The sequence below is a fragment of the Saccostrea cucullata genome, unplaced genomic scaffold (assembly GCF_032062105.1).
Source record: "Saccostrea cucullata isolate Sc308-1 unplaced genomic scaffold, CSIRO_AGI_Scuc_v1 ctg23722, whole genome shotgun sequence".
Classification (NCBI taxonomy): Eukaryota; Metazoa; Mollusca; class Bivalvia; order Ostreida; family Ostreidae; genus Saccostrea; species Saccostrea cuccullata.
Window position 1 is genome coordinate 1 of NW_026922642.1, and position 19686 is coordinate 19686.

The 19686-nt window shown below is 32.7% G+C and overlaps 1 pseudogene; it reads left to right on the forward strand.

Moving 5' to 3' along the window:
* LOC134262127 (tripartite motif-containing protein 2-like) lies at window positions 1-10941 on the forward strand (annotated as a pseudogene).
* Window positions 10942-19686: the final 8745 nt, after the last annotated feature.

Consider the following 19686-nt stretch of genomic DNA (forward strand, 5'->3'; position numbering starts at 1 on the left):
TCCGCCATTTCTTATTTTCTGGATTCTAATTTGGACATACATAAATTGGTATTGCCTATTATATTATATTGTTATACATCTGAAATTATTTGATTTAACATAAGTTATTGTTATAATTTTACAATGCATAACATTCCTATAAAATAAAGGCAGGTACATAAGGATTATATAGATACTGGGTGAAAAGGTACATGGGTGTAATCCTTTAACACCTTAGTTTGAAATTAAACTTTAAATAAAAATTGGTATCACCATAAGCAATTTAAGTTTTAAGGTAACAATTTTAATAAATCAAGACATTTTGATTTGTGATATTATGAAATATAGAGTAGATATAATATTTACTTTCGTTTTCGACGAAAGATATTTAGGCATTGAGAGTCATAATCAATGTTATATCATTCAAATTTTAGATTTGGACATGGATCCCAGCAGCAGTGCCCAGGATGTGATCAGATGTGACCTTTGTGAGACAGCTATAGTACAGATGTACTGTGATTTCTGTCATGTCAACCTCTGTAAACCCTGTATTGGAGAACACATTGCTGATGAATATGAAAAGCATAAAATTGTCCCATTCCAACAAAGAAAATCCACCTTAATTTATCCATCAGTGCAAAACACATGAAACAAAAAAATTTAAATTTCAGTGTGAAGAATGCAACACATCTGTGTGTTCTTTGTGTATTATAACTGATACACATAAGGGACATACCATTACAACTCTTTTGGATATCTTTAATTCAAAGAGAGAAATCATAGGGAAAGATACTGAAGAGTTAGAACAAATAATTTCTCCTACTTATGAAGAAATTGCCACTGATATAGAAACACAGATTGATAATCTGGATGGAGAATACGAAAAACTTTCAACGGCAGTGAAACACCATGGAGAAGAATGGCACAGAGAAATTGACAACATTGTCAACAAACTGAAAACAGAAATTGAAGAAGTAAAAAATAAACATCTAAGCATTCTGAAGAAACATTTAGATGAAATTAAACAGATTATAAATCAAATTGAGCAAACTTTGCTTCAGTTAAATAGAATAGATGAATCAAATGAAGTGTCCATGACTATGGAATACATTTCTAAAATCGAAGAATTAAGCAAAATTCCGCTTAAAGTTAAGATATCACTGCCTGTGTTCAGTCCAAAGGCTAAAGATACAGAACATCTTTATACATTGTTTGGATCTTTAACAGAATTAACTACGAAAACAGAAGAAAATGGCTACAAACTGAAGAAACCAGAGACATCCTCAAGAGAACTGCTTGAAGAACCAGAACTTATCACCACAATAGATACTGGGGATGGCTACCTCCGTAGTGTTACCTGTCTTAGTGAAGAAGAAATTTGGACAAGTGGAAAAGTCTGTGATATGAGATGCTTCAACATTCATATCTCACTTATAAGGACAATCAGAACAAAATCAGGTGGATGGCCAGGTGATATAGAAGTCACATATGATGGGGATCTAGTGTACTCTGATGGGAGAAGAAAGACTGTGAATAAAGTAAAGAATGGACAGACAGAGGAGATGATCAGACTACAGGGCTGGGTACCAGTTAATCTCTGTGTCACCTCCTCTGGTGATCTCCTGGTTACCATGTACAGTGATGATAAAACACAATCCAAAGTTGTCCGTTACTCAGGCTCCACAGAGAAACAAACAATCCAGTTTGATGAGGAGGGTAAACCTCTGTATTCAGGAAATGGCAAAATTAAGTACATCAGTGAGAACAGAAACCTGGATATCTGTGTGGCTGACTGGGTAGCTGGTCTTGTAGTGGTGGTCAATCAGGCTGGAAAACTCCGATTTAGATACACTGGTCATCCTTCTGCTACAAAGAATGAACCATTTAGACCCCGTGGCATCACAACAGACGGCCAGAGTCAGATCCTGACAGCAGACTATCTTAATAACTGTATCCATATCTTAGACCAGGACGGACATTTCCTCCGTTTTATAGATAAATGTGATCTGAAAGGTCCATATGGTTTATGTGTGGATAAAAAAGACAACTTGTTTGTTGCTGAGTGGACTGGAAAGCTTAAGAAAATTAAATATCTTAGATAGACATGTATTTAAGGAATCACTGTCTAGCTAGGAGACTATGCCAGGGCATCAACAATAGTGGGAAACATGGGATAAATTGCATTATAACGAGCGAAGCCCCTGACTAACTAGACAGTGATTCCTTAAATGTCCATTTTTACTTGAAATAACAATTCTGAAAATAAATTGAAATGCACGAGGCCCGTGACGTCAAATTTTACTATAAAACAAGAGGCTTATGGGCCTTATAGGTCACGTGAGCATCGTGCAACAACTTTTAAATGATTGACTTTGGTTCATGTTTTAAGCTATGGCATTCACAATACTGAAAGAGGCACCAATGCTAATCTTACCTTTACATTTAGGAATTGTTTAGTTTGTTTACTTAATACCCATAATCAGGGTAGGCTACTAGGGGAACAAAAATGCATGTCAACTAATCAGTATTATTCAGCAATAATCAGGAGTGCCCCTATCACACATGAACCCCTGACCCTAGGTCTACACATTGCATAATTTTTAAAAAGGCACACTTGCTTATCAAAAATTTTTAATTAATACCAAGGAGCAGATTTCAAACAATTCATTTTCAGTATATAAGTAGAGCCCCCCCCCTTTGGTATCCCTGACCCAGGGGCCTTGAAATTCACAATTCTGGAAGAAGAGCCCTTACACATCATAACTATATAAATAGTTCATCTGCTTATTACCCAGGAGTAGAGAAAAAGATTTTCATAGATGTAACATATTATCACTATGTAATCATTATAGAGTCACGCCCTAACATCATAACCCCTAACTATGGGATCATAAAAATCACAATTTTGGTAGAAGCATTCTTGTTCATCATAACTAAGTCCTTAATTAGTTTATTTAATTAGAGAATTAGAGAAGAACCATTTCAAAGAATAAATGCCTTTTTACTATATAATCAATATTTAATAGAGCCCCGCCTTAAAACCAGAACCCTTGACCCTGGGGCCATAAAATTCAAAATTTTCGTAGAGGAACTCTTGCTCATCAGAACTATGTACTTAGTTAGTTTACTTAATACCTAGGACAAGAGAAGAAGATTTTCTCAGATTTAATGCATTTTCACTTTATAGTCAATATAGCCCCGTCCTATATATAGCCCCGGGCCATAAAATTCACAATTTTTGTAGAGACACTCTTGCTCATCATAACTATGTACTTAAATAGTTTATTTTATACTCGGGAACAGAGAAGAAGATTTTCAAAGAAATAATGCATTTTCACTTTATAATCAATACATCCCCGCCCTAACACCATAACCCTGTCCCTGAGGCCATAAAATTCACAATTTTGGTAGAAACACTCTTTTCCTTTATAACTTTGTACTTAAATAGTTTATTTAATACCCAGTAGCAAAGATGAAGATTTTCAAAGAATCTATGCATTTTCACTATATCATCAATAGAGCCCAGCCCTAACACCGGAACTCCTGTTCCTGGGGCCATGAATTTCACAATTTTGGCAGAGGACTCGATGCTGATTACAATCATACCAACAGTTTGACTGCTTGATGTCCTGGAGTAAAGAAGATTTTTAAAAATTGCACTAATTTTAGTGGTTTTTGCCCCACCCCCCAGGCCCGAGGGGGGCGGGGACCATGAAATTCACAATTTTTGTTCCCCTTCACCCATAGATGCTATTTTTATGCCACATTTGGTTGAAATTGGTTCAGTGGTTTAAGAGAAGAAGCTGAAAATGTTCAAATGTTAACGTACGATGGACGAAAAGTGATAGCAATAGGTCACCTGAGTTTACTCAGGTGACCTAAAAATAGTCCCATAAAACACGGAACAAACTTATTGATTTTTTAGCATTTTTTTCCCACCAAACACTGCCCACAAAGATACTTTTTTGAAGTATTTGACCCCCAAGTCAACATTGACATATATGTCATGCACATACATGTAGCAAATGACCTTGGTCAACCATGAGTTAAAATATCTAGTCACAACGTTAGGACCTCGAGTTAATATCAATATGATCCCGTTGGACAAACGACACTATGTGAACTGAGTCAGGACTCCAGCTATAACAAGGGTAGTCCTTGAAACTTCAAAATCAAAACTCAAAATTACTTATTAACTCCCAATCACTCAGTCTGGGACATGACAAAACTAAAACATTTCATGTTAATCCATTTTTATTTGTGAGTAATAAATAACATTTATAATTATCTGACCACTTTTAATTAACAATCAGGGACAAAGTATCACAGATATAACGAGGCAAAACGAGATCAAGTATTCAAAGAGAGATAACTCCAACATACTGAAAGGAGATAATTGGAATGTTATGACAAAGTTTAGGTTTGTTGAACAAATTAAAGTATGCTTTTTAATAAGGATTTTCTTCTACTGTGTTATATGCATAAAATACAGATAACAGAATAAAGTAAGCTGGATCAAGAGGTCTGCAAATTTTGGTAAAAAAAATATGAAAACAGAATTTTTTTTAATGCAATAAAATGTTGAATGTAAATATGATCTGGAGATGGAAATGTGTGTATTGGTATAAAAATAAATTATATCTACACTTGAACAACCATTTGAACATGAAAAAAGCTGAATTAGTGAAACTTGACATAAAAAAATATATTATGCTAAGCTGTGTCACATTTTTATACAACTTACATGTACAATATTTGCCTCTCATTCATTTCACACCAATTATAAAATGTAATAGCTGCAGAAAGCCAATAACATACATAAACATGTCATTTGAAAAAAAAAATATGAATTGGAATGCAATAACCATACATAATCTCCCTATAAATACACTAATGAAATGAAAAAAAAATAAAATCTTGATGCATTACATAATTCCCCTTTCCATCTACTTTAAAATTCTTTCCCTTTCTAACCACAAGAAATGAGACAGATTTTTTTCTGCACACACATGCATGCAAAAACACAAAAAAAAAACAACAATTTAAAATAAAACTTAAGAAAAAACACTATGAAGGCATTAAGGACTTTGAACTTGTGACTTGTATAAATTAGCACTATATTTATCACTGTGTGACTTTGAACTTGTGACCTGTATAAATTAGCACTGTAATTATTATCACTGTCTGTCCTGCTGTTCTCGTTGAAGCCTTTCTATAACCAGATTTGTCTCCCTTACCCCTTTGTTGACACCGATTTGTTGCAGGGCGTTTCTCAGATTTGCCCAGAACGGAATGATGTCTGGCTTTACTTGTGTTCCCTGTAAATTGATCAAATTAATAAGATAGATAATACTGTGAATTTCTAATTATACGCAAGGATTTTTTTTAATTATCACATCATTTTGCATGAAGCATCACTCTGAAATAATATTACTCTATGTTATTTTTTGGGGGGCACTGAAATCCATGTAAGTTCTTTTGATCAATCTTCCATTTATGAAAAATTATTCTCGCACTTTGATGTTGAATAGCCATTTTGTAACAATAAGTACTTGGGAAAAATAAGGAATCTACAGAAGTTAATGTCCTTTTAAAATCCTCAACAATTTCTCATTTCTCGTGTAAAAAATAGGAAATGGTAATCGCAAATTTGAAAAACAATTTCGCCAATTTCAAAGGAAGTGAAATTTTCAATCATTTCCAGCATTGTCTAATTACATTAGAGGTACCTTTTTCGACACTTATTTTCCCTACCTTTCTAAACATTTGTGCTGCCTCTTTAAACCTCTGTTTTCTCATAAGGAAGTCTCCATATGTAGCATGTACGTCCCACAATTTGGGATTCATCTCCAAACAAACCTTCAGTTTTTTTTCTGCATTTTTATCTTCATTCTTCTGTTAAAGAACAGATAGCTCAGTGATTAACAAATGGAGAGGTTTATAAAATATGGTATAGTTATGCCTACTGCTAAACCATTTATGTATTTATTACATTATTAATAAAATATGCTCAAATCAAATCGATTATAAATTGACTGGTTCTACAGGCACCTGAATTTTTATCAAATCAATCAGATGCTCAGTTTGAAACCAAATATCAAAAAATTCTACCTCCCCTATATAAAGGGATAGAATTTTTTTCAATATTTGGCTTACTGAGTGTCTGATTGATAAAAATTTAGGTGCCTGTGCTGGTTCTAATCTCTTGCAATTAAATTTTCATCAGCATATATGTAAGGAATTTTTTTTAAACTCAAATTAAAAATGCTGGTAAATCAAAATTTATAAATTAACTGTAAAATCTCAAATTTTCGTGATTTTAGGAAAAAACTCTTGGTTCATGGGGATTCGATTTTGTGGAAGAAACACTTTTTAGTATTTATGCATGTCAATTTTTTACATTTCATGTAGGACATAAACTTGTGGTTCTCTTATGACTCCACACAGAAATGTGTGATTTCACAATAAACAAGAGCAAAATTGGTCATGGTCTTGTGTGATTATACCTGCACATGAAACAAAGTTCTTGTAAAGAATGAGATTTACAATACATGTAGTTTGATTCAGCTTTCAGAGCAAAAACAAATAAAATTTTTAAAATCAAAAATACCTTAGCTATTCTCAGCAAAACTGTCATTGCAGAGGTCAACACTAAAGATTTGATTATAGCATTAGATTCTTGGGTTGATTTTGCACTCAAGATAGATTTTCAAACCCAAAATGCCTTGGATACAGATAGATTTGTTTTCAACGTAAAACGAATTTCACATTCATAAATGCTTAGATAAACAAAATGTTCTATCAAAGGATTATGATGTGCTTTTTAGCTAACCTGAATGTACATCTTGGCTTTGTTCAGGTGAGCTATAAGGAAGTGGGGGTCTTTGTCTATGGCCTGCTGCTGGGTAAATATCTTTCCTTCATCAACCCTCCCTGTGTCATAAAAAGCCTGTCCTAACTTCATCAGTACTTTTGTACTCTCTACAAATACAAAGGGGGATAAAACACGTAATACAGAAATCCTAGACCTGACTTTTAAAAATGTTCGAATATGTATTAACATCTTGATTTATATATACAAGTGGTCAATATGGAAAACAAGAAACAGCATTAAGTTTGAAAATAAAAATATTACAAATTCAGCACTCTTGAGTGGCTTCAAGAAAGAAATGAAATCAATCTTTCAACTCTTAAGAAATAATAAGAGTAACTTCAATAGAAATTTAAAATTAACATTAGATATGCATACAGACTTTGATTAAATGTTACCTGTTTTCCTAAGTACAGATTTATATAATAATAATAATACATTGATGTTTTCATCCTCATGACCTTTCATATTTTCTTTACTCTATACTGGAGCAAACTCGTAAACTTGTATATAAAATATTATTATTCTTACTTGCATGAAAAGTCTAGGATACATTTTGGTTGAACTGTCCATGTTTGATATTTACTGTATACAGTGAAAAGTTCAGCGACACAATGTACAAGATTTGCAACTGGCGTGTTCACTTCTACAACTAAGTGCAAGTTCTGGACACAGGTACTTGTGGACAGGACCCCCCCTTCCCTAATATATGACCCCTACCTTGAATTTTTTTTTTACATTTTGTATTTATTACATGTCCTTTTCAAATATACAATGCGAAAAAATGAGTTAAAACTTCAGGTAGCCGTTCCGTGCAAAAAATACCGCTATAAACATTATAAGGGATATCTCCTTAATAAATGTATAGGCCTAAAGACTTTTTTAAACAGAATGTCAATGATACTCATCAGTAAAAGGGTTTTAACATCCTTTTCTAAAATAAGTGCATTGGGGAGGGGGAGGGGGTTAGGAAGGTCAAAATATCTCAGAGAGCAAACAGAATGATATATTTACATCCACTGAATATTTTCTTCTTTATTTCTTAAGAAAACCCATTGCGTCCATCCCTGCATAAACTACATTAGGCATGTCAACTGTACAGATTTCTTGGTCAGTGGTTGTTCCATCAATGAAACGTACAAAGACGTTCGCATCGATATCATTAACACAATTATAAACAATAAAATGTCTTTCTTTGTTTGTTGTTACTGGAATGAACGGTCGCAGCTATTGCAGAAAAAAATTTGCATAACCCGCTTACGCGGGTTATAAACTGTTATTGTTTGAATAACAGTGTAAAAGAATGATTTGTGGTCGCACAATCGACTACATTTTGTGACTTTGTCAAAATATTTCCAAATAATATCACCAAAAATTGAAGAATTAATCAAAATATCAAATTCAGAAGTTACTTTTCATGCTTTGATTTTTTAAAAAAAAAATCCATTAATTTTATATTTTGGGACATTCAGTTCAATCACGGACAAAACTCCAAAGCGGTCCAAGGATATTTCCCCTATGAATTGTAACACCATCTTCTACTCATTACTTGATTAGGCCCCTATTACATTTTAAAGATCTCAGATGATGAATATTTGTCTAAATTCCAGAAATCAATACGCAAACGTAAAAAAATAAAAAATAAAAAGTTGGAAATTGAAATACGATTGAAATTATAAACAATTTTGAAAACATGAAAACAATTTGTATGGATCAGTAATATTACTCAAGAAAGATAACTATATCTATGCTACCCTATATTTTAACATTCTAGTCAGGTGAAAGCAAGCTTCCGCCATTTCTTATTTTCTGGATTCTTATTTGGACATACATAAATTGGTATTGCCTATTATAATGTATTGTTATACATCTGAAATTATTGATTTAGAACTTAATTAAGTTATTGTATAATTTTACAATGCATAACATTCCTATAAGATAAACGAGGCAGGTTCATGTTTATTATTTAGATACTGGGTGAAAAGGTACATGGGTGTAATCCTTTAACACCCTTAGGTCATGCAGGTTGAAATTAATCTTTTAAATAAAAATCGGTATCACCATAAGCAATTTAAGTTTTAAGGTAACAATTTCAATAAATCAGGACATTTTGATTTGTGAGATTATGAAATATAGAGTAGATATAATATTTACTTTCGTTTTCGACCAAAGATATTTTATAGGCATTGAGAGCCATAATCAATGTCATATCATTCAAATTTTAGATTTGGACATGGATCCCAGCAGCAGTGCCCAGGATGTGATCAGATGTGACCTTTGTGAGACAGCTATAGTACAGATGTACTGTGATTTCTGTCATGTCAACCTTTGTAAACCCTGTATTGGAGAACACATTGCTGATGAATATGAAAAACATAAAATTGTCCCATTCCAACAAAGAAAATCCACCTTAATTTATCCACCGTGCAGAACACATGAAACGGAAAGATGTAAATTTCAGTGTGAAGAATGCAACACATCTGTGTGTTCTTTATGCATTATAACTGATACACATAAGGGACATACCATTTCAATTCTTTTGGATATTTTTAATTCAAAGAGAGAAGTAATTAGAAAAGATACTGAAGAGTTAGAACAAATAATCTCCCCTACCTATAAAAGAAATTGCCACTGATATAGAAGCTCAGATTGCCAATCTGGATGGAGAATATGAAAAACTTTCAAGAGCAGTAACAAAACATGGAGAAGAATGGCACAAAGAAATCGACAACATTGTCAAAAAACTGACAACAGAAATTGAAGAAGTAAAAAATAAACATCTAAGCATTCTGAAGAAACATTTAGATGAAATTAAACAGATTATATATCAGATTGAGCCAACTTTGCTTCAGTTAAATAGAATAGATGAATCAAATGAAGTGTCCATGACTATGGAATACAGTTCTAAAATCGGAGAATTAAGCAAACTTCCACCTAAAGTGAAGATATCACTGCCTGTGTTCAGTCCAAAGGCTAAAGATACAGAACATCTTTATACATTGTTTGGATCTTTAACACAATTATCCAACAAAACAGAAGAAAATGGCTACAAACTGAAGAAACCAGGGACATCAACCAGAGAACTGCTTGAAGAACCAGAACTTATCACCACCATAAATACTGGGTATGAAAATCTCTGTAATGTTGCCTGTCTTAGTGAAGATAAATTTGGACAAGTGGAGATGTCGATGATATTAAATGCTTCAACATTCAAAGCTCACTTATAAAGACAATCAGAACAAAATCAGGGGGATGGCCACGTGACATAGCAGTGACAAGGGAGGGGGATCTAGTGTACTCTGACTGGAAAACAATGACTGTGAATAAAATGAAGAATGAAAAGACACAGGTAATGATCAAACTACAGGACTGGACACCAGTTAATCTCTGTGTTACCTCCTCTGGTGATCTCCTGGTTACCATGTACATTGATGATAAAACACAATCCAAAGTTGTCCGTTACTCAGGCTCCAAAGAGAAACAAACAATCCAGTTTGATGAGGAGGGTAAACCTCTGTATTCAGGAAATACCAAAATTAAGTACATCAGTGAGAACAGAAACCTAGATATCTGTGTGGCTGACGGTGAAGCTGGTGCTGTAGTGGTGGTCAATCAGGCTGGAAAACTCCGATTTAGATACACTGGTCATCCTTTTCCTACAAAAAACGAACCATTTCAACCTTTTGGCATCACAACAGACAGCCAGAGTCAGATCCTGACAGCAGACTTCATTAACCACTGTATCCACATCCTAGACCAGGACGGACAGTTCCTCCGTTATATAGATAACTGTGATCTGAAGGAGCCATTTGGTTTATGTGGGGACAAAAAAGACAACTTGTTTGTTGCTGAATGGACTGGAAAGCTTAAGAAAATTAAATATCTTGGATAGACATGTATTTAAAGAATCACTTTCTACTAGTGTGTAGTTAGGAGACTATGCCAGGGCATCAACAAAAGTGGGAAACATGGGATAATTTGCATTATAATGAGTGAAGTCCCTTACTAACTAGACAGTGATTCCTTTATTCCTTATATGTCCATTTTTACTTGAAATAACAAATCTGAAAATAAATCAAAATACCATCCAATTTAGTAGATTTGAAATGCACCAGGCCCCATGATGTCAAGTTTACTCGTAAAAACATGGATCAAATTTATTGATTATTTATTTTTTTTCCCACAAAACACTGCCCACAAAGATACTTTTTTGATTTATTTGACCTCCAAGTCAACATTGACATATGTCATGCACATACATGAAGCAAATGACCTAGGTCAACCATGAGTTAAAATACCTAGTCACAACGTCAGGACCTCGTGTTAATATCAATATATTTACATCCACTGAATATTTTCTTCTTTATTTCTTAAGAATACCCATTGCATTCATCACTGCATGAACTACATTAGCTATATCACCTGTACAGATTTCTTGATCAGTGGCCGTTCCATCAACGAAACGCACAAATACGTTCACATCATAAACACAATAATTAATATTTTTAATCCTACTTAAAATGATAATTTAACAGATATAAATATAAACAATAAAATGTCTTTCTTTGTTTATTATTACTGGAATGAACGGTTGCAGCTATAGAAGAAAAAATTACATATTATAATTTTACAAATTATTATGTATTTTTCCTGCAACAGCTGCTTCCGTTCATTCCAGTTATAACAAACAAAGAAAGACATTTTATTGTTTAAATGATCCCGTTGGACAAACGACACTGTGTGAACTGAGTCATGACCCCAGGTATAACAAGGGTATAGTCGTCAAAATCAATTGTATCAAAACAAATTACTTATTAACTCCCAATCACTCTGTCCGAGACATGACAAAACTAAAACATTTCATGTCAGTCCATTTTTATTTGTAATAATAAATAACATTTATAATTATTTCATCACTTTTAATTAACAATCAGGGACAAAGTATCACAGATATAACGAGGCAAAACGAGATCACAAGTATTCAAAGAGAGATAACTCCAACACACTGAAAGAAGAAATTGGAATGTTATGACAAAGTTTAGCGGTGTTGAACAAATTGAAGTATATGTTTTTTAATAAGGATTTTTTTCTATTGTGTTATATGCATAAAATACAGATAACAATAAAGCAAGCTGGACCAAGACGTCTGCAAATTTTGGTAAAAATATGAAAACCGAAATTTTCTTAATGCAATAAAATGTTGAATGTAAATATGATTTGGAGATGGAAGTGTGTGTATTTATATAAAAATAAATTATATCTCCATGTGAACCATTTGAACAAGAAAAAAACTGAATTGATGAAACTTGACATAAAAAATTATATTATGCTAAGTTGTGTCACATTTTATACAACGTACAATATTTGCCTCTCATTCATTTCACACCAATAATTAAATGAAATAGCTGCAGAGAAGCCAATGATATACATTTACATGTCATTTGAAAAAAAAAATATATAAATTGGAATGCAATAACCATACAAAATGTCCCCATAAATACACTAATGAAATGAAAAAAATAAAATCATGATGTAATACATAATTCCCCTTTCCATCCACTTTAAAATTCTTTCCCTTTTTAAACCACAAGAAATGAGACAAATTTTTTTTCTGCATACACATGCATGCAAAAACACAAAAAACAACAATTTAAAATAAAACTTAAGAAAGCAAGATGTGTTTGTGAAACACTATGCGCCCGGAGTCAACAAAGTTCCAAAAAGCTATTTTAAGTATATAGGTCACAGTAAAGGTCACAAGGTCATTGACCTTGGTAATGTTTGTAAGAACTTAATTAGTGGGGTATGCATACTAAATATGAAGTCCCTATCTCCTATGGTTCAAAAGTTATGGCAAAAAGTGGAGAAAAGCTATTTTTAGCATATAGGTCACAGTCAAGGTCACATGGTCAGTAACCTTGGTGTCGATTGAGAGAACTTTATTAGTGGAGTATGCATACTAAATAAGAAGTCCCTATCTCATATGGTTCAAAAGTTATGGCAAAAACTGGTAAAAAGCTATTTTAAGCATATACCGTAGGTCACAGTCAAGGTCACAAGGTCATTGACCTTGATGTCATTTGAAGGAACGTAATTAGAGGAGTATGCATACTAAATATGAGGTCTCTATCTCTTATGGTTCAAAAGTTATGACAAACAGTTGAAAAAGCTATTTTTAGCATATAGGTCACAGTCAAGGTCAAAAGGTCATTGACCTTGATGTCATTTGAAAGAACTTTATTAGAGGAGTATGCATACCAAATATGAAGTCTCTATCTCTTATGTTTCAAAAGTTTTGGCGAAGGTTAAAGTTAACAACAGACAAACAGAAAAACAGACAAACAGACAGGACAAAAACAATATGCGCCCCGAAAAAATTTGGGCGCATAAAAAAATTAAATACAGCAATTTCATGATATGCTCCACAATGCAGGCATAAGGGCTTTGAACTTGTGACTTGTATAAATTAGCACTATATTTATCACTGTGTGACTTTGAACTTGTGACTGGTATAAATTAGCACTATAATTATTATTACTGTCTGTCCTGCTGTTCTCGTTGAAGCCTTTCTATAACCAGATTTGTCTCCCTTACCCCTTTGTTGTCACCGCTTTGTTGCAGGGCGTTTCTCAGATTTGCCCAGAATGGAATCATGTCTGGCTTTACCTGTGTTCCCTGTAAATTGATTAAATTAATACGATACATAATACTGTGAATTTCTAATTATACGCAAGGAATTTTTAAAATTATCACATCATTTCACATGAAGCATCACTCGCAAAATAAAATTACTCTGTTATTTTTTTTTTTTTTTTTTTGGCACTGAAATCCATGTAAATTCTTTCGATCAATCTTCCATTTGTGAAAAATTATTCTCGCACTTTGATGTTGAATAGCCATTTTTGGGAGTTGATTATATCAATGACTCTATGTCAGTGGTCCAAGACAGGAAGTGCAACTGACAAACAGCTGCCAAGGAAAATGAGCATTGCGAATAAGAAAATAGTTCCCCATTAAACTTACTATAAAGAAATCATAATTCTTGACAATATAGTCCGCAATCACTTTGTATTCAACTTTAGTCTTTCATTTTAATTTCCTCTTAGGCATCAGTCACCTAAATAATCATACTGATTCTGATATGTATTCATACATTGTGCATGTTTTCGAATTTTAACATGACTAACAAAGCGTCTGCAATGTGATGAGAAAACATGATGGTATTCTGATGGTTAAAAATAGAAAAAAATTTGATACAATATGTTTAGACAATAAAACAATGGGCTTAGTAATCAGATGTGCTATAAAATCTAAAGTCAATTTGGAAAACAGAGAACAAAACTTCATGTCTAGGCTAGCTGTTTTTTTTTTACAATACATGTGTATGTGTGCACCTGACTCAGGCTGATTGATAACTCAGCGGGCATTGTGTGATTGCGAATCTCTAATATGTGTAAAGCTTAATTTAGATAAGATCTCCCCACTGCTGCAGAAGTGACCTACTGCATGGATTAATATTACTTCTCGCCTTTTACTTTTGTGTCCGGAATGATAGTAAATGAAAGAATATGCAGGATGATTTTTAAATGCGTAATATATGAAGCTTGTTAATTTCTTTTGTTTTTGGAAAGTTGTACAGTTATATATAAAGTATTATGATAGTCAATTTGCGTGATGACTGTTTGACCAGGGACCTATATACTAAGTATATAGGTCCCTGGTTTGACTAAGCAAGATAAAGAGTGGAAATAGATTATTGCAAATTTTTTGCACATTGAGTATTTTAATTAAGGACGTGGATGGATGTTGGGGTATCCAATTTCCCTCTAATACAGATCTGTGTAATACTACTGCATATACATTTTGGAGGAAAAAGTCCAAATACACACATACTAGTAAATTATGCTTTGTGGTTTAACAAATATCTCGTTGCAATTTTAATTAGATTTCACGGAAATCAGTCTCAAAAATATAAAATGTTCATTTTTAAAATGAATTATACCAGACAAAAAGGCATAATTAATATGTCATAATCGAAGGAGTTCTATTAAGTATAAAATACATACACCAATCTGTTCCATCACAAACTACATGAACTATACTTATATTCAGATTTTTGAACATCATTGAACTTATTTTATTGAATGTACATGAAATTTTTGGGTTTTAGCCATTTACAAAAATATATACTCGTATATATGATAAAAAATATTAAAAAGCAACCTAGCTATTTAATTTTATTTTCAGAATTTACTCCTGCTCAATCTGTGAAAAAACGTCAACTGAGTTTTTTTTTAAAACTCAACACCTGATGTGTATAAATTTGTTACTAATTTTGCTGTAGGAAATGTAATTTCTGAATCTGATAGATTAACCCTACACTTAGACATAATATACTATCGATGATAAATTGTTGATATGGGCTTGAATAGTCTTTTCCTATTTTACAGGATGAATATTGTGAACCAAAATCTATATTTGTGAAATACCTTCAAAGTAAAGCTCCGTTAATTTTCTCATCACCAATTTAGATTGTATTTGTTATTTTACTACAATTAAATTTCATTATATCGAAAAACGCTGTCCTCCTTATTCATGAATTGATTGTGATGTCGTAATCGTTTGATGATATTTTTATCAAGTTATGTCAATATTTATCCATATTAGTATTTCCCTATGCCTAAATTAAGATAATTGCATTTTCCCCACTGAGTGCGTTATTCATTTTCTCTCAAATTTGTCTTGAGTGTCATTTTCATCCTAAAACAACTTTTTTATCTTAGATGCTGAAAGTACAAGTTCCATACCTTCATCTAAGATAAGGACAAAGTCTGTGAGGAAAACGATTTATCTAACAAGTTTTCGCATATCGTTCAAGCTATTTTCAAATTACTGTAGATCACTTAATTTTCGAGACATCTTATTTTCGCGAGATAGTCATTACATGTAGCTATTTATTAGCATGACAAAATATTTCTTTACGAATTGTGGTTATTGTTCTTTAAAACTGTCAAAAGTACTTGTATACGTGCGAGAGAGAAATTACGCTGTCTTGCTTAGTTACGCGGAAATAAATTTCTAATAAAAAGTGATTTACAGTAGAACAAACCATAGCGCTTTGACTCTGTAAGATCACGAAATCCACTTATGCATTTGCTTCTTGAACACATGCCTCAATCAAGAAGCATTAATACAAGTATAATTTGGAAAGTGGGTAAGGTTACACACATCGAATTCAGGCTGAATCCCATGCACCGAAAGACTTGGAGACCGGTCCTTTGGATGATACCGTGTAAACGAAGGTCCCTGGTCGCAGTAGGTGCTGGCTCGAAAAAAGACCTCTCTCTGGTCAATGGGTGCCGAGTATACATGTAAGTAAAAAAATTGCAGTTCTCCACCGGCAAGTGATGGCATCTTCATATGAGTCAGAAATTCTCGAGAGGGACGTTAAACTATATAAATCAATCAACTCCCAACTAAATCAATTAATAATCAACTCCCATCAGTACTTTCAGTACTTTGATTTGATAATAAGTACTTGCTAAAAATAAGGAATCTGCAGTACTTAATGTCCTTTTAAAATCCTCAACAATTTCTTATTTCTCGTGTAAAAGATAGAAAATGATAATCGAAAATTTCAAAAACAATTTGCCAATTTCAAAGAAGGTGAAATTTTCAATCATTTCCAGCATTGTCAAATGACATTAAAGTTACCTTTTTTGACACTTATTTTCCCTACCTTTCTAAACATTTGTGCTGCCTCTTTAAACCTCTGTTTTCTCATAAGGAAGTCTCCATATGTAGCATGTACGTCCCACAATTTGGAATTCATCTCCAAAGAAACCTTCAGTTTTTCTTCTGCTTTTTTATCTTCATTCTTCTGTTAAAAAACAGATAGCTCAGTGATTACAAACGGAGAGGGTTATAAAATATAGGTTATAGTTATGCCAACTGCTAAATCATTTATGTATTTATTACATGATAAAATATGATCAAATCAAATCGATTATAAATTGACTGGTTCCACAGGCACCTAAATTTTTATCAACCAGATTCTCATTTTGAAGCCAAATATCAAAAAATTCTACTTCCTCTATATAGAGGGGATAGAATTTTTCAATATTTGGCTTACTGAGTGTCTGATTGATAAAAATTTAGGTGTCTGTGCTGGTTCTAATCTCTTGCAATTAAAATTTCTTCTGCATACATGTGAGGTATTTTTTTTTAACTCAAATTAAAAATACTGGTAAATCAAAATTTATAAACTAACTGTAAAATCTAAAATTTTCGTGGTTTTAGGAAAAAACTCTTGGTTCATGGGGATTTGATTTTGTAGAAGAAACACTTTTTAGTATTTATGCATGTCAATTTTTTACATTTCGGACATAAACTTGTGGTTCTCTTCTGACTCCCCACAGAAATGTGTGATTTCACAATAAACAAGAGCAAAATTGGTCATGGTCTTGTGTGATTATACCTGCACATGAAACAAAGTTCTTGTAAAGAATGAGATTTACAATACATGTAGTTTGATTCAGCTTTCAGAGCAAAAACAAATAAAATTTTAAAATAAAAAATACCTTACATATTCTCAGCAAAATTGTCATTGCAGAGGTCAACACTAAAGATTTGATTATAGCATTAGATTCTTGGGTTGATTTTGCACTCAAGATAGATTTTCAAACCCAAAATGCCTTGGATACAGATAGATTTGTTTTCAACGTAAAAAGAATTTCACATTCATAAATGCTTAGATAAACAAAATGTTCTATCAAAGGATTTTGATGTGTTTTTAGCTAACCTGAATATACATCTTGGCTTTGTTCAGGTGAGCTATAAGGAAGTGGGGGGTCTTTGTCTATGGCCTAGCTGCTGGGTAAATATCATTCCTTCATCAACCCTCCCTGTGTCATAAAAAGCCTGTCCTAACTTCATCAGTACTTCAGTACTCTCTACAAATACAAAGGGGGATAAAACACATAATACAGAAATCCTACACCTGACTTTTAAAAATGTTCGAATATGTATTAACATCTTGATTTATATATACGAGTGGTCAATATGGAAAACAAGAAACAGCATTAAGTTTGAAAATAAAAATATTACAAATTCAGCACTCTTGAGTAACTTCAAGAAAGAAATGAAATCAATCTTTCAACTCTTAAGAAATAATAAGAGTAACTTCAACAGAAATTTAAAATTAACATTAGATATGCTTACAGACTTTGATTAAATGTTACCTGTTTTCCTAAGTACAGATTTATATAATAATACATTGATGTTTTCATCCTCATGACCTTTCATATTTTCTATACTCTATACTGGAGCAAACGCGTAAACTTATATATTAAATATTATTCTTCTTACTTATATGAAAAGTCTAGGATACATTTTGGTTGAACTGTCCATGTTTGATATTTACTGTATACAGTGAAAAGTTCAGCGGCACAATGTATAAGATTTGCAACTGGCGTGTTCACTTCTACAACTAAGTGCAACTTCTGGACACAGGTACTTGTGGACAGGACCCACCCCCTCCCTAATATATGACCCCTACCTTGAAATTTTTTTTTACATTTTGTATTTACTACATGTCCTTTTCAGATATACAATGCGAAAAAATGAGTTAAAACTTCAGATAACCGTTCCGTACAAAAAATACCCCTATAAACATAATAAGGGAGATCTCCTTAATAAATGTATAAAGGTTTTTTTTAAACAGATTGTCAATGGTACTCATCAGTCAAAGGGTTTTAACATCCTTTTCTAAAATAAGTGCATTGGGGAGGGGGAGGGGATGAGGAAGGTCAAAATATCTCAGAGAGCAAACATAATGATATATTTACATCCACTGAATATTTTCTTCTTTATTTCTTAAGAAAAACCATTGCATCCATCCCTGCATAAACTGCAATACATGTAGGCATATCAACTGTACAGATTTCTTGATCAGTGGCTGTTCCATCAATGAAACGTACAAAGACGTTTGCATCATTAACACAATAATTAACATTTTTAATCCTACCTAAAATGATAATTTAAACAGATATAAATATAAACAATAAAATGTCTTTATTTGTTTGTTGTTACTGGAATGAACGGTCGCAGGGTTATGTATTTTTTCTGCAACAGCTGTTTCCGTTCACTCCAGTTACAACAAACAAAGACAGCATTTTATTGTTTGAATAACAGTGTAAAAGAATGATTTGTGGTCGCTCAATCGACTACGTTTTGTGACTTTGTCAAAATATTTCCAAATAATATCACCAAAAAAAGAATTAATCAAAATATCAAATGCGGAAGTTACTTTTCATGCTTTGATTTTTTTTTTTAAAAATCCATTAAGTTTATATTTTGGGACATTCAGTTCAATTAAGGACAAAACTCCAAAACGGTCCAAGGATATTTCCCCTATTACATGTAACTGTAACACCATCTTCCAGTCATTACTTGATTAGGCCCCTATTACATTTAAAGATCGTAGATGACAAATATTTGTCTAAATTCCAGAAATCGATACGCAAACGTAAACAAATAAAAAATAAAAAGTTGGAAATTGAAATACGATTGAAATTATAAACAATTTTGAAAACACGAAAACATAATTTGTATGGATCATAATATTACTCAAGAAAGACAACTATATCTATGGCATCCTTTATCTTAACCTTCCAGTCAGGTGATAGCAAGCTTCCGCCATTTCTTATTTTCTGGATTCTTATTTGGACATACATAAATTGGTATTGCCTATTGTAATGTATTGTTATACGTCTGAAATTATTGATTTATAACTTAATCAAGTTATTGTATAATTTACAATGCATAACATTCCTATA